Source organism: Oratosquilla oratoria, chromosome 4 (genome assembly GCF_046742065.1).
Source record: "Oratosquilla oratoria isolate Oo_2021 chromosome 4, ASM4674206v1, whole genome shotgun sequence".
NCBI lineage: Eukaryota > Metazoa > Arthropoda > Malacostraca > Stomatopoda > Squillidae > Oratosquilla > Oratosquilla oratoria.
This window is the reverse complement of record NC_134780.1, coordinates 72,607,198-72,632,536: the sequence shown is the minus strand read 5'-3', so window position 1 is coordinate 72,632,536 and position 25,339 is coordinate 72,607,198. Positions and strand designations below refer to the sequence as shown.

General features: G+C 39.0%; 1 protein-coding gene across 4 annotated transcripts in view; it reads left to right on the top strand.

Annotated features, from left to right (window-relative positions):
- The window catches only part of LOC143024890 (uncharacterized), a 330,101-nt gene that overhangs the window by 181,513 nt on the left and 123,249 nt on the right, over positions 1 to 25,339 (top strand). Inside the window, exon 6 of one of the 4 annotated variants that reach the window (XR_012966322.1) lies at positions 8,664 to 9,309. The exons of the other annotated variants lie outside the window; for them this stretch is intronic. The gene's annotated coding sequence lies outside the window, so the exon portion shown is untranslated. Of the gene's footprint in view, positions 1 to 8,663; positions 9,310 to 25,339 lie in introns of those variants that run through there. 4 annotated transcript variants of the gene reach the window in all.

The following is a 25,339-nucleotide window of genomic DNA, read 5'->3' as shown; positions in this document are numbered from 1 at the left end:
CTACTTTTTGCTTTCCATGGGAAAGTTTACCATAGAGGAACTGCTTTGGGATGTGGTTGTCTGGCATTTGGGAGACGTGTATCTGCCTTTCATGCTTTCGGTATGCTGTCCAGGCTTCGCAGCCATAAGGATTACAAAGGCGGAGCATGCCGACAGGAGACCTTTTGATCCATATCTAGGTCGGATGCAAAAAGAAAAAAAAAAAATCATATTAATAATAAAACAATACATACATACATACATACATATACCAAGGCTTTTTCCCCCTTCCAAGGGAGGTAGCCAAAAAGGAAAAGGCATAAAAACACTCCCACCCATTTCATCCCTAAATACACTCCACACCCCTCCCACCCTTCCTCTCATCTGAGCACCTCCTGGATGACGGGTCATCCCTGCACCCTGCCCACCGCCCTGGGTCAGAAGCAGTGTCGCAGGACACAGCACATCCACAGCAAGGCCGCTTCATTTAATCGGCGACCCCCCCTCTCCGTCCCCCCTTGCATATAAGGAGAGGACGGGGAGAAATCCCTTCGGGCTGCGTCAAAACTCACTCACACACACTACCCCACCCCTCCGCCCATTCCTCCTGTATGTATGGAATCAGTTTTGTGGCTCGCCGTTGTACTTTTTCCAGTCTGTCAATGTCTTGAATGAGATTCGGTGACCATACGGAAACAGCATATTCCAAATGTGGACGAACTAACGATTTATATAGCTTGTTAATGAGTGATGGACTTTTGAAATCAAAAGATCGTGCAATCAGTCCCAGACTCTTATTTGCTTTCTCAGAGGCTGAAATACACTGCTTGGATGATTTGAGGTCGTTACTGATAATTACGCCGAGATCTTTTTCACTATCCACTTTTGTTAACGAATTACCAAATAACTTGTAATCGTACTTACTGTTATTTTTACCTATGTGCATTACCTTGCATTACTTGTGTTAAATTTCATTAGCCACTTTTCAGACCATTGCTGTAATTGATCTAAATCTTCTTGAATATCTAATTGGTTTGAGTGATCATTTGCCACTCCGCACAGTTTTGTATCATCAGCAAATTTGGAAACAGTAGATTTTAGTCCATGGTCTATATCATTTATATATACTATGAATAGAAGTGGCCCAAGAACGGAACCCTGAGGAACTCCACTTGCAACACTTTTCCATCCAGAAGTTTTTCCATTTAAAACAACTCTCTGTTTTCGACCATTCAACCAATTACTAGTCCAACCTAATAGGCTACCAATTATTCCATGCAAAGCTAATTTAGTAAGTAGTCTTTCATGTGGGACGGTATCAAAAGCTTTTGCAAAGTCTAGATATATTAAATCTATATTGTTTCTTTTGTCATAATTCGAGATAACTGTGTTGTAGAATTCGAGTAAGTTAGTCACGCAAGAACGTTTCCGTCTGAAACCATGCTGGCTATCATTTATCAAACGGTTACTTTCTAAATGATGTTCGATAGCATCTCTGATGATAGTTTCCATTATTTTTCCTACGATTGAAGTCAAACTTATAGGCCTATAGTTATTTGGTTTCTTTTTGTCACCTTTTTTGAATATGGGAGTAACGTTAGCTAGCTTCCATTCTCTTGGGACATCTCCGGATATGATGGATTTCTTGAAAATAATTTCTAATGGAACAACATTGATAGACTTTCAGCTTTGTCTCGAGACTGATTCCATGCCTCTCCCAGACATTCTTCCTCAGTCTCCCAAAGGCACTGCTTGCTTTGGAGGTTCTATTATTGATCTCCGCATCAATGGTAGCATTGCGAGAGAGGGTACTGCCCATGTATGTGAAGGTGTCAACCACCTGGAGAATCTGTCCGTTCACCTGGATCTGTGGCTCCCGGTACTATTTCCCTGGTGCTGGCTGGTACATCACCTCTGTCTTCTTGGTGCTGATGGTAAGACTGAAATTGTCACAGGCTGAGGAAAACTTATCCATATGTTGTTGCATCTCCTGCTCATCACTGGCATTAAGTGTGCAGTCGTCGGCAAACAGGAAGTCTCTGACAACAGTTTCCTTCACTTTCATGATGGCTTGCAGCCTTCTTAGGTTGAACAGTTTTCTGTCATATCTGTATCTGATACTGATGCCGGACTTGCAGTTTCTGAAGGCGTCAGACAGCATTGCCGAAAACATCATGCTGAACAATGTCGGGCCAGGACACAACTCTGTTTGACTCCATTGGTAATTGGGAAGGCTTCAAATGTCTTGCCGTCGTCTAGAACCCTGGCTGTTATTCCATCATGAAACTGACAGATGATTGCTATGAAATTGTGGGGGCAGCCAAATTTTGCCATGATGTCCCAGAGCCCTGCTCGGCTGACAGTGTCAAAGGCCTTGGTCAAGTCAACAAAGGGTAGAGGTCATGATATTGCTCAATGCATTTCTCCTGGAGTTGACGGGCAGCAAAGATCATGTCGATGGTCCCTCAACCTACACAGAAGCCACACTGACTTTCAGGGAGGAGACCAGAGTCCTCCAGGTGTTCCAACAAGCGGTTGAGAAGGACACGAGCCAGGATCTTGCCTGCTATGGATAGGAGGGAGATTCCTCAATAGTTGTCATAGGATTGGCGATTTCCTTTACGCTTGTAGATGTGGACAATTGTGGCATCTCTGAACTCTTGTGGGAGTTGCTCCTTGTTCCACATGGACTGGTACAGGCTGGTGAGCTGGCTGACAATGACTGGTTTGCCTGACTTTCGCAGGTATGGCATCAGAGCCTGGGGCTTTACCAGTGGACATTTGCTTGATCACTTGGCGTACCTCGTCTTCTGAGGGAGGGTCATCAAGGTTGTTTTTTGTAGGCACATGGGGGAGCCATGCAATGGCTTCATCATTGATTTGAGCTGGCTGGTTGAGCATGTTATTAAAGTGTTCTGCCCATCTCTCCAGAATTAACTTCTTCTCTGTCAGCAAGGTACTGCCATCAGCACTGAGGAGGGGGATGATACAGAAGACTGAGGTCCATAGACAGCTTTCAGAGCATCATAGAATCTTTTTGTGTCATGCCTGTCGGCGTAACCTTAGATCTCATCGGCCTTGGCACTGAGCCAGGAATCTTGCATGTGACGTAGCTCTGTTTGCACTTTACTGCATATTTTGGTAAATGCTGCTTTCTTTGCAGTACAGGAGGGGTCATTCTGTTGGGCCCAGAGCAGGCGATGCTTCTCTTTAAGCAACTTATGGATTTCTGCATTATTTTCGTCAAACCAGTCTTGATGATTTCTGGTGGCGGGGCCTAAGGATTCGAGGGCAGCAGAGTGAACTGTGTCCCTGAAGGATGCCCACAGATCCTCGATGCTGGACTGGTTGATTTGAGAATTGGAGAATTTGTGTTGCAAGAGTGTCTGGAAGCAATGTTCCTTCTCTGTGTTCTTAAGGGCTGTGACATTCAGTTTCTTCATGACTTTCTGGCCCTGTGGTCTTCTCTTGGGCTGAATGTGAAAGTTCATCTTTGAGATTATCAGGCGGTGGTCCGTCCAGCATTCGGCGCCACACATGGCCTTGGTCACTCTCACATCCCTCATGTCCTTTGCCCTCACAATGACATAGTCAATAAGATGCCAATGTGTAGAGTGTGGGTGCATCCAGGTTGTCTTGTTCCAGGTCGGTAAGCAAAACATGGTGTTGGTGATGGCTAGGTCATGAGCAGCTCATGTTCTGAGAAGGAGGTGCCCATTGCTATTGCATTTTCCGATGCCATGTTTACCGAGGATGCGGTGCTAGGCATGGTGATCGGCCCCAACACAAGCATTGAAATTTCCAAGGATGATGAGCTTTTCGGACTTCACTGATGTGATGAGGGAGTCCAGTTCCTCATAGAACTTATCCTTGATCTTGTCAAAGTTTGTCATAGTCGGAGCATAGGCACTGACAATGGTTGCTTTGTCCTTCTTTCCGAGCGGTATCTGCATTGTCATCAGCCGGTCATTAATACTCTCGGGGATGTTTGGTATATTCCGTACATGGATGGTTTTAATGGCAAAGCCAACACCCACTTCATGTCTCTCTTCACTGCTGCACCCACTCCAGAAAAAGGTGTAACCACCACCAGCTTCTGTCAGTTGGCCCTTGTCTGCAAAGCGTGTTTCACTGAGAGCAGCTCTGTCAACATTGTAGCGAGCTAGTTGTCTGGCCACAAGAGCGGTTCTTCTCTCCGGTCTGTCTGCTTTGGTGTTGTTGGGTAGAGTTTTCACGTTCCAAGATGCAAAGGTGAACACCTTTAGTTTCTTTTTCTTGATGTTTTGACCGCTAGAAGGGATCCCCACCAGCCGCGGTAAACTGGCCAGGGTCGGGGGATGGCAGGCTATGTTTAGGGCACCTTTTCTAGCCCCATCCTCATGCTAGGAGGTGAGCAGAGCGATCCTAAAGAGGTCTGCTCGGTCACTCAGGAGGCTGCCGGACTTCACTGCTGCCACTGTCCAATGAGGAGCGACAACATGTCCTGAGCCGCCTGTGTGCAGGTTTGTGACTACAGCGCCCAGTGTATCCTCACCTACTGCTTTGTCGCTCCCCCATTGCCACAGGGCTTTTTTTTGGGGGGGGGGGATGTAGGGGCTGCCAGAAGGAGACAAGTATGCCATCCAACCGCCTTCGGGGCTCCGCTCCGGATTTTCTGTCGGGGTTTACTCCCCTATCCTTTGCTTTAAAAGGCAAACCCTGCAAGGCAGCAGGGGGATTTGAATTCAGAGTTACGTTCTCCTATCCTGAATGCTGGCTAAGCTTATGGCCGGACAGGACGCGGGCTGTACAACTGCTGAGGAGAACCAGGACCACCAGTAGGGACGTAGTCCTTAGCCAAAGGGCCCTTGCTGGGGGAAGGTGCTATCTCTCTCCATAGCTGCAGTTGCAGTTTAACATCATGCCCAGGATGTCTAGGTACATACTTATTCTCACCCTCATTATAAATTTCCTTCCAAATTGTCCATTTCTCTTCCACCTTTGTTTCTTCATTATTCAAATTCTTCCAATTTGCTCTTCGAATTTTTTTTCTAAGTTTCTTAAAATCTGTTTTGTTGTACATTAGTCTTCCTTTTCTGTGTTTTTCATTAATTTCTATATTTGTTTCTTCATTTAATTCTAGTTCCATTAGTATGTGATCACTTTTTCCAATTGGTGTCTTGTATTCAATTTTATCCACAATTTCAGGTTCTGATGTGAATATCAAATCCAATCTTGAGGGTTCATTGTTATTTCTATATCTGGTGTTTTCCTTGACCCATTGTGTCAATGTGTAATCAATGGTCATTTCCAGTGATCGTCTTCACCTTTCACAGTTATCTTTTCCCAACATATTCTTTCAAGTTAAAATCACCCATAATTACCAGATTTCCCTCTGTCTTTAATATTTCATTTAGTGTATTTCTTGTGTCTTCCAGCATTTTAGTGTGTTAACTTTCATTCCATGCGTGAGTTTTGGGTGGGACATAAATCACTGCATATTTTCTATTTCTCATATCTCTATCCTCAACTCTTATCATAATCAATTCCACATTGTTCTCACCTTCTGTAATTTTTGTCACATTTAGGCCTTTCTTGGTTAATAACATCACTCCACCTTGCTTTGTTTCTCTATTTCTGTACCAACATTTATATACTCCTTGTCCTACACTATTTGGTGGTAATAATCCTTTCAATTTTGTCTCCACAATCCCCATTATATCTGGTTTTTCTTGTTGTAGATAGTCATTCAATTCATCTATTCCTGATATCAATCCGTCTATGTTGGTATATAATATCTTTTCCTTTCTTTTTCTGTTCTTTTCTCGTTCTTTTCCTTAGCTTCCTCCTTAACCCCTTCCATACGGTGCCGCATACGTAGACGGCATGAGGAGCAAATGGATACGCGAGGCTGCCATATCGGCATCTTGATTATATTTATTGTAGTTGCCCCTGCGTAATGACATACTCTCTAAACTGTCTTCATCACATTTTCTATGGTTATCAAAATTCACGGGTGAAAGAGAGAACGATCGATATAAGCGGTGACTATATTTTATGATGCGAGTATTATTACGACACATCGTACGTCTGGCAGCTAATGCTGCCTGCGAGATTTTGGCTCGTACTGAAGAGGTTAAGTGTTTTTTCTTTTTCTTTTTCCTCATCACTCAGTTCCTTTTTTATCCCTAGATTTTTGTAGTTTTTACTTTTTGCTAGTTTTCTTACATTTGTTAATATTTCTTCTGCTATTCTCTGTGAATTAAGTTTTACTTTAAGAGGTCTATTCTTCTCTTCAGAATATTTGCCCATTCTATAGATATCTTCTTTTGCCTTTTTGTGTCCTTGGCCCTCCTCCTGTATTTCTTTTAGTATATCTATCACTATATTTTTCTCCTCTTTTTCCCTTTGGAACCTTATTAGACCAAGCTTTTCTTTGATACCATAGATTACAATACATTTTTTTTATCTATTGTGTCTCTTACCCAATCTCTTTTTTCTTTTATTACTTCTATTACTGTGTCCTTTGTACTTTCGTTCATTTGTTCTTTGACTACTTCCTTAAGTAGTATTTTTTTGTTTTCTTTGTCTTCATTCACTTGGTTTTTAATTTCCATTTTTTTTTCACCAACTTTACTTGCCTCTATTAATATTTTTCATTAACTTCCCACAACAAAGTTTAATTATTAATTGTGTCTTCATTTTTCATCTTTTCATTATAATTTTTTACTTTAGCCAGTTCCTTTTTAATTTCTTCCATTTCCTAAACTAATAGTGCATTTTCCTTCCTCAATTCACCCATCTCTTTATATAATTGATTGTGTTCTCTTTTCCATTCAACAATATCCCTTTTAATTTCAAATATTTATTGGCTTATTAATATATTTTTGAGGTTGAAACCTCTTTCTGTTCTGAATCCATGAAATGATTCATCTTCATATGTGTAGAGATCTGAATTTTTTTTCTCTGTCACTGACTTGTAAAAGTAGATCATTACTGTCCATATATGGGGGGAAAATAAAGGTGATGAAGTGTTAGTAATCTTGAGCCTAGTACAAGGACCTTCATGCGTAGATGAATTTATTGATGGGTTTTTGAATACTTAACTGGCAACAGATGTCCCATCTGTTTTGGGTTTCTTTCTGGAATGTCCTTCTTCACTTGTTGTGGGCACCAGTTTTGTAGACACTTATTTTCTGACCCTGTAAAGTCCATCATAAAGTTGAATGATTTCAGATTTGCAAGAAACAAAGGATATGATAATAGCATATGTATGTACATGAATATATTCATGGAAAGGCATTCCACCCCTATTTTGTTCAACTCCTAATTGGGAAGAAAGATATTACACTGGCTAGCATATCACTTATTTCTTGAGAAAGGTTATAGGTGCCAGTATTGGTTAGGGCATTGTTACTTGTGGCGAAGGTTGGGGGATGGCAGTTTGAAACCTGCCACCGGTGAAGCTGAACCAAGGGTATGGTTCATTAGATTCCATGCTACAAAACCTCTGTGAGGGGTACCATCCTAGCTTTCCAATAAGGGTGAGTTTGTGATGTTAAACCAAATCATCATCATAAAACTTTTAGTGTGAACCACTTGTGTATAGATAACAAAGCTTGTACCAGGAATATGTGATGATCAAGGTTGTAAAATGACATATAAGGTTTTTAAAAGGTTTTGTGAATATGCTAAGTTTAGTAAAGAAACTGTTGTAAAAGTGTTTCACTTCAGTAAGGAAACCCTCTGCACAATGAGAAGCAACTATACCCCTGTATGATTTAGGTCATCAGTGCATCTAAGATCATTAAATGGCAACTAGAAAATATATATGTATATAAATTTACACAGTTAAAGCTATTTCATTAATTTTATTTTAGGTTATTCCAAATTATTTTATTAAGTTGAGAGGAAGGGTTGAGATATAAAGTATTAAGGGAGCGTCACCAATGATCACTCAAAAAATTCGGGTACATGAGCGAATTTTAGGTAAACATTTCAAAAGAATCTCTATGATGGTTGCAACACTCATATAAAGTTATATAACTATTTTGTTTCTATTTTTTTTTTATGCAGCATAAAATAGATTTTTTACTTTACTTTTTTTTAGGAATGTCCCCTGTGGGGCTACAGGGAGAAGGATGCCTGGTCCCAATCCCCGTCTCATTTTTCTCGCCTATTATGATCCAAGTGGAAATACTTGGTGACAGTATTCTTTTCCCCCCACTACAGGGTAGGTGAAATAAGGAAATGAAATTCAGAGAAATGGTACAGGACAGGAACAAGGGGTTGGGGGACAGCATAACGGAGGGACAGTAGCAGTAATGAAAGTTTCATCGTTTCTCTGCGAGCAGAGTCTTCCTCTATCACAGACAAAATGATGTGTGACTCTGGTCCATAGGGGCACCCCATATAGACCCTAAAGTATCAACTGCATGGTACTTTGCCATAACAACATGCAGCCAATACCCCAGACAGGGAGGGTGGAGGGGGGTGGAGTGTATTTAGGGATGGAATGGGTGGGAATGGTTTTATGCCTTTTTCTTTTTGGCTACCTACCTTGTAAGGGGGGGAAAAAGCCTTGGTATATGTATGTATAAAATAGATAAAATATTAGCAACCTCTGGTAACCCCATTGCATAGAAAACATTCTGTATATTGAAATAGCATCAGCATTTCTATAGCTATTTCGTTTTTTGCTACAGAATTGTGTTTATGGAGATATTTGGCAACTCGTCTTACCAGTATACCCCACAAAGACAGTGGACAGGGCACCAGTACTCTTGAAAAGGTCAAAGGTGGCATCGCTCCTGGCACTCTCACCATATGCAATAATTTTGATTCCTCGCCCTGTATTGTTGCTGTGATCATGGAAAAATTAACAAGAAACAAAAGAGTGAAGCAGCAGAATATATAGAGGGCCAGTGACTGCCTGAAATAGAAACAAGAAGGAAAAAGAAAGAGGAGAAAAGTAGCACAGCTGCACCCAGCACTTTGCAAGCGTCTACTAGCCATGCCCACCTTAAACCTCCTCCACTCACGCCACACCACTCACCCTCACCTCACACCTCATCAGCAAAGAAGAGGAAATTGGAGATTTGCAACCATCAAACAAATGGTCATGAAAAGTTAAATCCCCCGTTCTGTAAAATTTATGTTTTTATTCTTTCTGTTGTAATATCTTTGGTTGTTCTTTATGGATTTTTCTAATTTTTGTTTCATTTGAAAGAAAACATGCTCTTTATTTTCTAAAGTAAAAAATAAAGATTTTTTTTTATTTAACTTGAATTTTACAGCATTTTTTAATTTTTCAGAGAAACAAATTAATAAAAAAATCAGAGGTATTAGTTTGATAAAATGTATTCAATAGAATTTGTTTCCCAGACTCAAAGCTTTCATTTCATACCAAGCTGAATGATGTGGAAGGATTTTCCATTAAATAATTAGAGCTTCACTAGAGCTCACTATATCTTCATTAGATATTCACTATGCCTTATATGTATATATGGGAGGAGCACAATACCCAGAGGAATTATACACTAATGCAAGGGTGTAATTATACATACATAAACCAAGGCTTTTTCCCCCTTACAAGGGAGGTAGCCAAAAAGAAAAAGGCATAAAACCATTCCCACCCATTTCATACCTAAATACACTCTACCCTCTCTCTTATCTTAGCACCTTCTGGATGACAGGTCATCCCTGCACCTTGTCCACTGCCCTGGGTCAGAGGCAATGTTGCAAGACACAGCACATCCACAGCAAGGCCACTTCATTAAACCGGCGACCCCCGCTCTCCGTCCCCCTATGCAGAAAAGGAGAAGACAGGGAGAAATTCCTTTGGGCTGCATCAAACTTTTCTCACACATTCTACCTCACCCCCCATCCCCCCCACCCATTCCACCTCATGCATCACAGCATCATCCATATACAACCATTCTCCATCCACCCGTATCTTCTGTCCTCTCCCGTCCTTCCTCAACAGACATTCCCCTCTTCCCCAAAGTCCCCTTCACCCCATCCATCCATCTCATCCTAGGATGTCCCCTCATGTTCACTCCCTCCACATCTGCCCTCCATACCTCTTTTACTAGTCTTTCTTCACTCATTCTTTCCATGTGTCCAAACCATCCTAATACTCTTTCATCAACCCTATCTCCCAACTCCCTTACCACCCCTGTTCTCCTCCTTACCTCCTCATTTCTCACTATCCAGCCTAGTAACCCCCATCATACTTCTCAGACACCTCATCTCAAACACATTCAAACTCCTCTCTTCCTCTCTTATGTTCCATGTTTCTGCCCCATACAATACTGTTGGCACAATCACTCCTTCATACATTCTCCTCTTAGCATCCATTCCCAAATGTCTATTCCTCATTACACTTTTTAATCCACCAAGGCATTTACTTGCTTCTCTCAATCTACATTCTACCTGCACTCCACCCTTTCCTGCCACATTTGCACTCAAGTATCTAAAACTATCCACTTCCTCCAGTCGCTCTCAATGCTCACTTCCAGTCTGCTGCCACTTTCACCCCTTGTACATCTCATCACCTTACTTTTACCCACATTTATCTTCAGCTTTCTTCTTTCGCACACTCTCCCAAACTTCCTCAATCCCTCCTCTGATCCTGCTACAAGCACAGTGTCGTCTGCAAACAACAGCTGGCTCACCTCCCACTTTTCTCCATTTTCTTTAACCATCTCCAATCCCTGACCCACCACCCTTGCATTTACCTCTCGCACCACCCCATCCATGTAGAAGTTGAACAGCCAGGGTGACATAACACATCCCTGACGAAGTCCCACCTTTACATCGAACCACTCACTCTCTCCAAGGGGTAATTATACCTAAGTTTATTAAATATATATTTGAAAATTTAATTTCACCTATTCTATAAAGCAATGCGACACTCCCTTAAGAAACAATATTTCAGTACCAGGAATTAGTTTTCAGCACCAAGCCACAGGTGGACTATAGTTCTTGAAATGTTAGGGATAATTCTTGAAATACACTTTAGTATACAACAGGATTTCGTGATCAAACTTGAGGTTGTAAAATCCCCAGAATTTCTTGAGCTTATTCTTTGAAGCTGGAAATTGTCCTAGCCTCCTCTGAGAAGAGAAATTCATGATGTTAAACCAAATCAAACTGAATCACTCCTAAGTGACTAGAAATGATGATGGTGGTAGACTGGATGAACAGAGTGAACATGGCATTGTATGCAAGAGGAATGTCTGTTGAGCAAGGAAGACAGAATGCAGGAAATAGGAGTGAATGGAGATGATTACCTGCTTCATATTTTATATATATATATATATATATATATATATATATATATATATATATATATATATATATATATATATATATATATATATATATATATATATTGTCAGGTGCCAAGATAAAAGGGAGGGAAGAGGGTAGAGGGGAGTAGAATATGTAGGGAATAGAATGGGTGGGAGTGGTTTCTGTGCCTTTTTCTTTTTTGCTACCCCCCGTGTAAGGGGGAAAAAGCCTTTGGTATATGTATGTATATATTATGTACATATGTATATATATCTATATATAGATATGTATATGTATATATATACATACATACATACTCATATTGATTTAGCAGATGAGGGAGGGGGTTGCTATAAGATGAAGTGGATGGTGAAGAAAAAGGAGAGATATAATTGTATTTTTAGAATAGAAATAGGAAAGGGTAAAATTGACAAGAGGACCTATTAACATAGGATGAAAGAATATCAAGAAGGCATAGTAATAAATTGAAGACAGTATGCCTCAAGGATGTATGGAAGTACAGCTTTTTATACAGAAGCATAAATTTATGAAACAGATTGAAAGAAGAAATAATTAAGGTGGACACTAAATATATTTAAATTAAAGTTCAGCAAATGGAGACACACAGATGGGGCCCCATGAGTACAGTTTCAACCCTGTGTATTACAATTAGGTAGATATCTTTAAGTAAATACCCATTCAGCAGCTTATAAAATATACACCAATGGCTCCCACTCTATTCACAATAGGTTGTACAGTATTGTCTCCAACTGAAACAAGATTTGGGTCTCTCCTTCCTATCATTGAGAGAAGTGTGGGGTATAATAGGGGATAATGGGGAAAGAAAAGAAGAAGAATAGGTATCTTTCAAGGAGGTGATAAAATGTACCAAGATGGTATGTGGGATTTGGAGGATGAGGAGGGTGCTGCAGTGTCCAGCTTACAAGTAGCTACACCATACATTGAGATAGTGAGGAGAGGACAACCCTCCCACCCTCCTCCCTTCCCAAGAAGAAGGAAGACATCCAATATCCATTGACAATCCCAGATGGACACATCACTCCCTACCTCCTCAAGGAGGTACAACCATGAAGGGCCAACACGTGGTCTCCAGATCAGGCAAGAGAGTCACTCTTTTCACTCTCCCACACCTCCCAGCTATCTTCCTTTTCTATAGGAAAGGGAGATAGTTGGGAGTTCTCTCCAGTTTCCTCACACACGTAGGTCAGTACACTGGTACCTGGCTCACTTCTACTATTAGCTGGCAACATACAAACTGACCCAGGCTCTTACACTTACCCCACATGCTCTCAACTATCCACCCACATCCATCAAATGCCACTATTGGTTCCACTTGACATGTGCAACACTTACCAACACAAACCAGTGCACAAAGAATTGGAGTTGTAACCAATACTAAACATTCACACCCAGAAACACACCAACACAAAAATGTACTCTAAACATACTACACAGGGCCCAGACGGAATTGCAAACTGGATACTGAAAGAATGTATGGAAGAATTAACTGACAAAATATATAATGTAATTAAAATCTCACTTAAAGAAGGAAAAGTGCCATTGGACTGGAAGAAGGCAAACATCGTACCAATTTATAAGGGAGGTGATAAGGAAGACCAATCTAACTACAGACCAGTCTCACTAACAAGCACAATAGCAAAAATTTGTGAAAGAGTTGTCAAAAACAGATGGGATAAGTACCTGGAAGAAAAATCTATACTGAATCCAAATAAATTTGGATTCAGACAAGGGAGATCATGTACAACAAATTTGATCTGCTTCTACTCAAGATTAATAGACATAATACAAGAAAGAGATGGGTGGGCGGACTGTGCTTCTCTGGACCTACAAAAGGCATTCAATAGGTACCATATAGGAAACTTATAAAGAAGATAGAGTCAAAAGGTGGCATCAGAGGAAAATTATTGGAATGGATGAAAGACTTCTTGATTGGGAGGAAAATGAGAGTTGTAATTAGAGAAAAATTCTCTAACTGAGAAGAAGTAAAAAGCGATGTCCCGCAAGGATCAGTACTGGCCCCAATCATGTTCGCCGTATACATTAATGACATGAATGAAGGTGTGGAGTGCTATATGAATTTCTTTGCAGATGATGCAAAATTACTAAAGGTAAAAACGGAAGAGGACTGCAACTCATTGCAACAAGATCTGGACACAATCTGGAATTGGACTCAAAAGTGGGAAGTAAAATTTGATACTAAGAAATGCAGTATAATGGAATTTGGAAAAAGTAAAAACAGAATATCAAAAGATTACAGAATTGGGGAAGAAAAAGTGAAAAAAGCAAACTCGGAAAAAGATCTTGGAGTGATGATTGGAAAGGACATGAAACCAGATAAGCATATAAATAAAATATTTGGAGAAACCTACAATTTATTGAGGTCAATCAAAGTGGCATTTGCTTATTTGGATGAAGAAATGATAAAGAAAATACTAACTACACTAATAAGACCAAAACTTGAGTACACAGCATCACTTTGGACACCCAGTACCAAAAAGAATATTAAGAAACTAGAAAGAATACAAAGAGCGACAACCAAACTAGCACTGACTCTTGCCGAACTAACATATGAGCAAAGACTGTCCAAATTGAATCTAGCAACTTTGGAACAGAGAAGAAAAAGAGGAGATTTGCTGACTACAGAATAATGAAAGGAATGGAAGTTTTAGACAGGAACAACTTGTTAGTATGGGACAACGGTAAAATGAGAGGACATGGAAAAAAACTGAAGAAGGACAGTTATAGAAGAAACTTGAAAAGGAACAGCTTCCCACACAGAGCAATAAATACATGTAACAAATTAGACAATGAAACAGTATGTGCAAACACTATACAAGATTTTAAAATAAAACTTGATGTGGAGAGATACAAAGACAGGTCACCATGAGTATAGCTCCCTTTCTGTATATTACAACTAGGTAAATACAACTAGGTAAATACATAAACATGAAAGGACTCATTAATAAACTTTCAGAACTGATCTATTTACTACACAACCACAGCATTCATATAGCACAAGAGAGATAAGGGACCTAATGGGAGTCATCATAGAGGCTTTCAAGAGGAGCTAGATGAATTCCTGGACAACATCCCAGATGAGCCTCCAATCCTGCATAGCCCAACCTCACAAGGAGTGGCAACGAACTCATTTGCAAACCAGTTCCAATATGTGAGGTTTGGGCAGAGGGAGATGTAGGAGTGGTGTGTCCCTAGACTAGCCATAGTGTTAACACCAAAAGCTACCTACAAGTACCTTGTGTACAAGTACTTATACAGAGAAAAAATGACACATCAGATAACAATACCTTCATACTACAATTACACAACAATAAGGGAAGACAACAAAAGACACAGAGATGGGTTTATAACTCTAAAACACAACAGCATGCCCTTCTCCAGCAAAACAAGAGGTACCATATAGTCAATCACAGGCATCATAACTGAAATAATCAAAATCAAAGCACATGTAAAGAAAATAATGTACACTATCACAGACATACACATCCACACACAAACACACGCCTTCACGCCGTAAACACCTCCGTCGCTGTCATTGTCATCGCAGGACCAAGAAGAGGAGGATTTACGACAAAAAAGGAAACCTGGTTTGTATTGTAGGGGTGGGGAGTGCTAGTCAATTGTATTAACATGGAATTAGCAAAAATGAAAGAAAACAACGACCCGAAAGCCAATCATGAACCAGAGCCATCTGGCGTCAGTCTATCAAATCGTGATGTAAACAAACATTCCCGAAACATGTGTATCAACACTGGCAAAGAAGATTTTCCAGGATTTAGGAAGTTTGAAATCAGGAACTTAAGTCGATTATTAGAGATGGAGAGGGATATGAGCAAGAATAGGATATGGTGGGAGAATGAAATTATGGACTTAAGAAAGGATATCATTGGACTAATGGATTGTTTAGCACAAGCAAAAACTCAAAATTTCTGACCTAAGAAAAACCATCTTGGATCTTGCAAACGAGATTAAAGAAATGAAAAAGGATATAAATGAGCTGAAGAGTGACAACTAAAAGAAGAGAATTAATGATAATAACAATAGCGAAAAATTAAAGAGGTGAACAATAAATTACAAGAAATGACGGAAAAGACTGAAGAGAACCAAGGTGAAAGTATTCAGAAAATTAAGAAGTGAAAGGAAAACATTAAAAATAAGGAAATTACATTCAAAGAAATAGTCGAGCAGCAAATGCAGGATAATGCAAAAGATACAATTATCCAAGTGATTAATGAAAAAGCTAATTGGGTCAGAGATACAGTAGATAGGAAAAAATGTATTGTGGTATATGGACTAAAAGAAAAACAGGGATTGGCGAGGTACATGAGAGAAAAAAAAAAAAAAAAGAGACAGCAGTAGAAATCCTAAATGAAATTCAGGGAAGGAGACCGATTGCAGGCAAAGACCTGGATGAGACATATAGAATCGGTCGCTATTCTAAGGATAGAAATCTACCTCTTAAGATAAAATTAAGGTCACAGGTGGTAGTAGACATATTTGAAAAAGTAGGCAACTTGGCAAGGAGTGAAAAGTACAATAAGATATGGATAAAAAGAGAAATGAATACTGAAGAATTAGAAAAAGAAAAGTCATTAAGAGAAGAAGCAAAGGAAAAAAACTATGAGAACAGAGACAGAAAGCAAGGAATTCCATTGGAGAGTAATCAACATGAGATTGAGGAAATGGCACATCAAAACGAAGAAGCAAAAGACAGAAAAAATAATGGAGGAAGAAGAAAATTAAAAGTGGCCTATACTAACATTGACGGATTAATTTCAGGTCTGAATGAACTATGATTACTAGCAAGAAGAAAAACCAGACATAATAGGAATTGTAGAGACTAAAACTAAAAGGTGAAATACCATCCATCAATATTGGACAAGGACTATATAATTACTGGATAAAAAAACAGGGAGGAGGAATCATGTTCTTGGCCAAGAAAGACTTAAACGTAACAAAAATTGCGGAGGGCAAAGGTAATGTTGAACTGATCATTATAAAAGTCGAAGGCAAGAATATGAAAAGTAGAAAGTTTGTGGTGACCTATGTGCCCCCAAAAACAAACACTTGGAAAGAGAATGAACATACAAAAATGCTAGAAGATGCAAGGAAATCACTAAATGAGATACTAATGGGCAGGGGTAATCTGGTAATTATGGGGGACTTCAATTGCAAAGAAATTTGTTGGGATAACATGACATTGCAAGGAGGAGACGACTTGTGGGGTAATGTATTGCTGGCATGACCATGGAATACACAATGACCCAATGGGTCAGCGAAAACACCAGATACAGGAGCAATGAAGAGCCGTCAAAACTAGATTTAATATTTACAACAGAACCTGAAATTGTGGACAAAATCCATTACAAGACACCAATTGGAAAGAGTGACCATATACTCATCGAAACTGTACTAAAGGAAGAAATAGACATGGAGAGAAATGAAAAGCATAGGAAAGGAAGATTGATGTACAACAAAACGGACTTTGCAAGACTAAAGATATTCTTCCGGAATGCAAACTGGGATAAATTCTATATGGAAGAGACAAAAGTGGATGAGAAATGGAATATCTTGATGGAAAATTACAATGAGGGGGTAAACAGGCATGTACCAAGACAAAATCGAGAGAGTACATCAAATGTTGGTTCAACAAAAGATGCAGTGAGGCAAAAGACAGAAGGGACAATGCTTGGAAAAGGTGGAGAAAAGATAAAAAACCTAGTAAATGTCAAATTTATATATACTATAGAAATGAGTATGTTAATGTGAGAAGAGAGGAGAAAAGGAACCATGAAAAGGGTATTATAGATAAATGCAAAGATCAATATGTGAATGGTAAACTTAAAAACAAACAGGAAATGGTGAAACTACGCCAAGGAAATATAGAATACACAGAAGAATTAGAAATGGCCGAAGTCAGGAACAATCACTTTAAATCCGTCTTCACCAGAGAAAAAATACAAAATTGGGACAAAGATAATAACAAGCAATCTCCTCACATAAGTGAGTTTACAACAACACAAAAAGAAATATCAGAACACCTATCAAAACTTGACGTCAGAAAATCACATGGCCCGGATGGTATTGCAAATTGGATTCTAAAGGAATGCAAAGAAGAACTAACGGACAAAATACACAACATAATAAATAGCTCACTCAAAGAAGGAAAGATACCTATAGACTAGAAAAATGCTAACATTGTACTAATATATAAAGGAGGAAACCAGGAAGAACCCGCCAACTATAGGCCAGTATCACTAACAAGCACTATAGACAAAATTTGCAAGAAAATCATCAAGAATAGATGGGTAAAACATCTGGAAGACAACAACATAATAAACCCAAGACAATTTGGGTTCAGACAAGGAAGATCATGCACCACAAACTTAATATGCTTCTACTCAAGACTAATAGACATAGTGCAAGAAAGAAATGGATGGGCTGATTGTGCCTTCCTAGACTTGCAAAAAGCTTTTGACAAAGTACCACACAGAAAATTACTAAAAAAAACTGGAACACATAGGAGGAATACAAGGGAACCTACTAAAATGGATGGAGGACTTCCTGACTGGTAGAAAGATGAGAGTAGTGCTTAGAGAAAAATATTCATATTGGAAAGAGGTGATCAGTGGAGTACCGCAAGGATCTGTATTGGCACCAATAATGTTTGCTATTTATGTGAATGACATGGACGAGGATGTGAAATGTTACATGAGCTTCTTTGCAGACGACGCCAAACTGTTAAGGAAAGTAGAAACTGATAAGGACTGTGAAGCACTGCAGGAAGACCTGAATAAGGTATGGAACTGGAGTCAGAAATAGGAAGTGGACTTTAATACTAAGAAGTGTAGCATAATGGAGTTTGGAAAAAGCAAAAACAGAATATCAGGAAAATATACAATTGGAACCAAGGAGGTAAAGAAGGCAGGATCCGAAAAATATTTAGGGGTAATTATCACAAACAACTTGTCCTATGATAAACAGATTAACAAAATTGTTGGGGAGGCTTACAACTTGCTAAGATCAATAAAAGTGGCATTTGTATACTTGGACGAAGACATGATAAAAAAAAATATTGGTTACATTGATAAGGCCTAGACTAGAGTATGCGGTGACATTGTGGTCACCCAGTACCAAAAAGAATATAAAGAAAATAGAAAGAATCCAGAGAGCAGCAACAAAAATGGTACCTGCACTTGCAAACCTATCATATGAGGAGAAATTGGCTAAACTGGAGTTACCGACGCTAGAGCAAAGAAGAAAGAGAGGTGACCTACTGACCATCTACAGAATCATGAAAGGCACAGAGATACTCGATAGGGAGGACTTACTAAACTGGGACAAGAGAAACACAAGAGGACATGGAAAGAAAATAAAAAAACATAGCCACAGAAGAGAACTGAAGAAAAACAGTTTTCCATATAGAGTAGTGGACACTTGGAACAAACTGGATAATGAAATAGTATGCGCAAAAACCATTCATGAGTTTAAAAGTAAACTAGACACTGCAAGATACAAAGGCGGGACACCACGAGCATAGCTCCCCTTCCTGCAAAATACAACTAGGTAAATACATCAACCCCACAAGGCTTCATCCCTCAACTGCAACCACTCAACTCACTAACTAACCTCATTTTGGCAGGCAATTTGAATGCACATCATCCAGTCTGGCCTAATGCACAAACAACAGATCTGAGAGGACACAAAATATATGAAAACCTCTCCAATCTATTTATGATTAACTCCAGCAATAGCCCAACTAGACTTTCTCCAACACAATAAACAACCAACACACCCCTGACCATGGTGCACAACATGATAAGCCATTCAAGATCTTTCAAGTAATTACTTCCCAATAAATGTTATCATGTAACTGGAAGAGAAAATACAACCCATGTTCAAGAAAACATAAACTACCAGAAAGTAAACTGGAAGGTGTACTCAAAAGATATAAAGAAAAAGAATAATTTGCAATTTATAATACCCATCATTGAATAAAGTAGTAAACAGCATAGTAACTAACATCCAGAAGGCAAGTAAAAAGCACATTCCTTGAGGCTGTAGAAACAATAGAAAATTTTTTAACCCCAGCTACACATAGGAGAGGGCCTCCTGAAAAAAAGAAATTATGAAAGAAATACGAGTATAGCATAATAAAACAAGAAAAAGAATATCTAAATCAATTAGAGAAAAACATCACATCAAATAATAGAAAACTGGAAAAAAATTACCAACAAAATAGACAAAAAAAACAACTGATAATAGCAATATAAGGAGAGCTGTAATCACCATCAAAAACAATTCCCCCCAACCCACAAAGCAGTTTGTGCAAATCAGCAATGCAACATCATGAACAAGCATTTTTCCAAAACGAGCTATAAGCTCATAACACCAGAAAATAGGAAAATAATTAAATATGAAAAATTAAACCAGACACTGAAGCCACTCCCACTTTCACTGGTGAGGACATAAAAGGGGCCAAAAAGAAATTGAAAAACTCCAAAGCTGATTACCCAGACAATATCTCAAAAATCCAACCTCAAACATCTAGGCCAAACAGTCACAAGAGCCTTAATTAACATTTTCAACTACTTCTGTTACACAGCAAAATTCCAAACATCTGAAAGAGAGCTTGCATAATCCCAGTCTTGAAACCAAACAGTCCTCCTGAAAGCCCTGTATTGTACAGACCAATCTCACTATAATCCACTATCCAAACTAATGTAAAGGCTGATAATCATAAATACCAACCTTCCCCAACATGGATTCAGGGAAGGCTTACCAGCACACTGCTCACATACTTCACACAATAAATGCTAGAATGTCTTAATATAAAGCCCCACCAGGAAGACCAGTTATGGTATCCATAGATATAAACAAGGTTTTTGACAATGCTCCTAGACACATTATTGAAAAATATCATTGAGACAGATATAAGAACCACCCTTGACCATGCTTCCATGGCATGGTACTCAACAACCAACAAAATAAGCACAAACAATTTACAAACTTTCCAGAATAGTGCAGTTAGAGTAATAACAGGATGTGCCAAAACCACTGCAGTTGGACACCTGCATACACAAATCAAAATCCTTCACATAGAACACTACATGAAGATGATGGTAACACAATTCTTTGCCAGAACCCTAAACACTACACACCCTTCACACTACATTTCACAAGCACCACCAACAGAACACTACAAAAAGACTGCCAGCAGTATACTGCTCAAACATCCATAACAGCCTACCTCCTGTACCATACAAAACATCCACACAAAAATACATACACACTCAGATCACTAAGCAATCCCTTGAAGATAACCAACATATAGTAAAATTAAATGATCAAGTCCTTTCATTGGAAAAGAACCCTAAAATTCGAAGTCTTACATATGGTGCTTGTTTGACTTTCAACCTCCTGTACATATCATAGACATGACAGCAAAAATCAATAAAGAATTAACCTACTTAAATCCATTGCAAGTGTGGTAATTGTTGTTGCGGGAATTGCATTATTTACCTTGAGCTACGGCAATTTCCTGAAAGCTTGTTTAATTTCGAATTGGGAACCTTTCCTGAAACTTCGTACCACACTATCGTAATTTTAATATACTATTAAACTCCCCTCCCTCTTTATTCTTATGTTGTAATTTCCTATGTTGTAATTTTGATTAACAAATCGGGAACTTTGAGAACTTGCTTAAAGTATTAGTTGTCCCGTGGTTTTGAACCTTTTCACGAGCTCGTAAGAATCCCAGCCGAACAAGACTACATTTCTTTAACTGAACGTCAGATCACCTTCAGCGCTGGTACCAGACGCTTCGCTTAGAAACCTCGGCAAAGGAATTTTTACAGTTCTCTCGAAGCCTCAAGAATACACTACAAGTTCAGACATTATGTCAGAGAACTCAACCAGGTAAGTTCTCTGACGTTCTTGAAAAAATAAGATCATAATTACAATAGATCTTAATTCTCTGGCATAATATGAATTCTCGGATTTAGTTGATTATCTCTGAATTTGAGAATTTAATCCAAATATTTAAATTTAACTTTAGTAGTCGATTTCGACATTAAATTGTTACCCCTTTGTATTGTAAGCTGCTATGTAAGCGCTTTATTAAAGTTAAGATGGTGTGTGGTTACGAAGTCCGGCTTCCTGTTCTTTATACCGAGTTTGTTTGGTTTGATCAATTTCCTCGTTTGAGGGCCTTGTTAACTTTTGGGAAATATTTGCCGGCTTTGGGTACCTTATCTTTCTCATGAACATTCGGAATTTATTTAATTGTTCTATATTCTTGGTGGCCTCTATTGTTTTATTGTCGTGGTTTCTTTTGATCTGTTGCCTTTTTCCTATTTAAACTTGTATTTAAATTAAATTGATGATTTTTCCTTAATTTTTGTCTTAGTTGTGCTTAGTCTATAAGACGGTTTGCGGCACGACTCGTGTATTTTGTGACGGGTTGTTTGGGTTGCTGTCGTTATGGCTAGTCACGATAAGACGTTGTCCATTCCGGAAGTTTTGAAAAAACTCCGAAGACAGAGAGCCCATAAAAAGGGTATTATCTCGAAGGAATTAAAGGCCCTAAAGGGTTCTAACATCAATGAACTTTCTTATTCGGTTATTGACACCATGTGTCAATTTGACGATTTCCTTACGGAAATCCAAAATTTTGACGAGCAAATATTTGAAATACTTCCCAAAGAAGAAAAGGACGAGGATATGGAGAAATCCAGAGCTTACCGCCTGTCCATTCTTGAGTAAAAGCAGCAATGACTGCAACAGCTCTGTAGGGAAGAGGCCAAATGCAGAGTATGGGAGTCCAATATATTTTATGTTTCGCCCAGCAGGGCTTCTTCAGAAGAAGCCCTGCTGGGCGAAACGTAAAATATATTGGACTCCCATACTCTGCGTTTGGCCTCTTCCCTACAGAGCTGTCCATTCTTCTTGAATTGTCTCCATATAAGGAATGGAGACGAGAGTTAAAGGGAGTTCTTGACTCTAAAATAGGAGAAAAATCTAGCAAGTCCACTGATGTCAATTCTGTAAAACTTCCTCTTCCTCCTATTGTTCTTCAACATTTCGAGAACAATTCCAACAATCCTTTTGCTTATTTCAACTTTAAAAAGGGTTTTCTGAATGCCTTAGCTGGTATCCCCAATCTGACTAATAGTCAGAAGTTAATTTATTTGAAGGGATATCTCAGAGGGGAGGCTTTCCATTTAGTAGAGAATGTACCAGTGGATGATTCAAATTATGACTGCTTTGCTTCTTCTTGATAAGTTGTATTTGAACAAAGAAGAGATTATTGATAAGGTGTTGATTTCCATTATTAATGCACCAGAGGTCTCACTCTTGAGAGACCTAGAAAGTTACATTAGGTCTGTAGATTCCAAGCTACAAGACCTTAAGGGAATTGGAGTAGGTTTCACTAGGCCAGGAAGCGAGGGACTTCTTTTAATAAGCAAATTAATCTTAGATAAGTTACCTAAATTTTTTCTTATTGAATTGTCTTGGGTGATTAATTCTAATTACCCCAATTTCAATCAACTCAAAGAAGTATACCAGTAAGTTTTAGTCAGACTTAAAATGGGATCAGATGATCTTGATGTCAAACCTAAACGAAGTCTTACTACCAGCTCACTTGCTGTCAAGGAAATTTCCTTGAAAAAACCTGTTGATTCCAGAAAGGGAGTTGAGGGCTCCTTTAAGGTCAATTCTAATCCCATTAAGAAGTCTATCAGTAGATGTAAATTTTGCCCCGCTTCCGACCATGTTAGTTCGAAGTGTACTTCTTATAAATCCCTTGAGCACAAGAAAGCTAGAGCAGCTCAATAAGGACTGTGCAATAGATGTCTAAATCATGGACATGGTTCTTTGGAGTGCCCTGGGTTGAAGGCTGCTCTGCCTTACAGATGTTTTGTTTGCAACAAACCCGAGCACCATGGAGCCATGTGTCCTATGGCTTATAAGTCACCACTTTCTAAAGGGAAAGTGTTTAATTTTCATAATTCAACAGATTCCATTGTTCCTTTGATTTCCCTACCTATTAGCAGAGGTAAGAGAACTGCCCAATGTCTCTTTTTGTTGGACATTGGAGCCCAGTTTTCTATCATTAACAAGGAATTTGTAGAGGACAAATTTGGACCTTGTTTAAGTCCTCCTATGGACAAGTTAGTTTCTTCCTTTGGGTTACCTCTAATGAATAAAATAGGTTTTAACTACACTGCTAACTTAAAACTCCCCTCAGGGATGAATTTGTTTAGTTTGTTCTTTGCTATTCCAGGATTCAACTTGTCCTTACAAATTCCTTCCTTATCCTCTGTACTACTTAGTATGAATAATCACCAATTTTTTTTTCACCAAGTTTTCCAAAAGTGAAGGGAGACCAACTGAACATTTTAGGGATCATAGGAAATGATATTCTTCAAAACTTCTCAAGCTTTTCAATTGAAAGTGCCCCCTTGTATGGTAGCCCGTCATGCAAGGTTATCAAACTTGCTGATGGTTACATTCCATACAGGACTGGGGCTCAATATATCCCTCCTAGTGAGAAGCCTTTCTACTTAAAGAAAATGATTAGGGGGATTACTGAAATGCCCTCTAATGAAATGCAAAACGTTGATAGTTTCAAAAGCAAGGAGAGGCCTTTGAGGATAAAACCAGACTCTGACCTTGGAGTGGATTCATTTAATTGTATAGAGGAATATCATGGAGATTCACTTGTTTTCTATAATTCTTCTTTCAAGACCAATGGAGTTTCTCTAAAGAAAACTGAGAAAGGCACTTCCCTTACTCAGTCTAATAGGACAGTTAAATACTTTCCTCCCAAAAGATTAGGCAAGGAAAAGTTTCTTGTCAACTTCTGTTTAGAACCTGTAAGTTCTCAATTTGATCCTTTGCAGGAAGTCTTTATTAATTCTAATGTTGAGTATGGTCTTGACAATTTCTATTCTTTAGAGTCCATTGGTATTAAAGAGGAACAGACCCCAGATATTAATAATTTAGAAGATAGATTCAAACAGTCCATTTCCTTCAAGAATGGACACTACTATGTGAAGATCCCGTGGAAAAAGGATTTGGTGGATCTTGTTCCCTCTAACCTTAAGATTGTACTAGCTGTGGCTCAAAGGGTTTATGACAAACTTGAGCAAAAGGGGCTTAGAGAGGAATATGAAGCTGTGTTTGACCAGCAAGAGGCCTTGGGTATTATTGACCCAGTAGCTAAAAGAGTCCCTGGACAAATCTTTATACCCCATAGACATGTGTTGAAGGATGATGATCTTGCCACTTCTAGAATAAGGCCAGGTTTCAATTGCTCTCTTAAAGTAGGAAAAGCTTCTTCCTTAAATGAAGCGGCATTCCCAGGAGTTGATTTAATGAACAACCTCCTCTCTCTCTTGTTGTATTTCAGAACCAATAATCATGTCATTTTGGCTGATGTTATGAAAGCCTTCTTGCAGATCCGTTTGAAGGATGAGGCTGATCGTAACAGGTTCTGTTTCTTTAGAAGGATTAACGACCAGTATATACCCTTCAGGTATAATACTATCATTTTTGGCTTCATTTGCTCTCCTTTCATTCTAAATTTCATTATCCAACACCATCTTTCTTTGCAGCCTGACTCTAACTGCCTCCTTAATCAAAGATAAATTTTATGTAGACGATTTGGTCTACACAACCAATGAGCTTTGTTCCCTCCCTGCAATGGTCGAGAAGATTAATGAGATCATGCTCAATGGAGGTTTACCTCTCAGGGAGTGGACATGCAATTCGACTCCTGTTCTTTCTGTTCTAGATCAAGAAGTAGTTTGCAATAAAGAGGAGGTAAAGGTGTTGGGTTATATTTATAATAAGGATTATGATACTTTGAGAATCAAGGATGTTTCCCTTGACAAAGATGCCTCAACCAAAAGACAAGTTTTGTCTTCCTTGTCTTCTGTATTTGATCCTTTAGGGTTTTTCTCTCCTGTGTTGTTGCATGGAAAAATCCTTATTAAAGAGATGTGCCAAAGGATGGTGGATT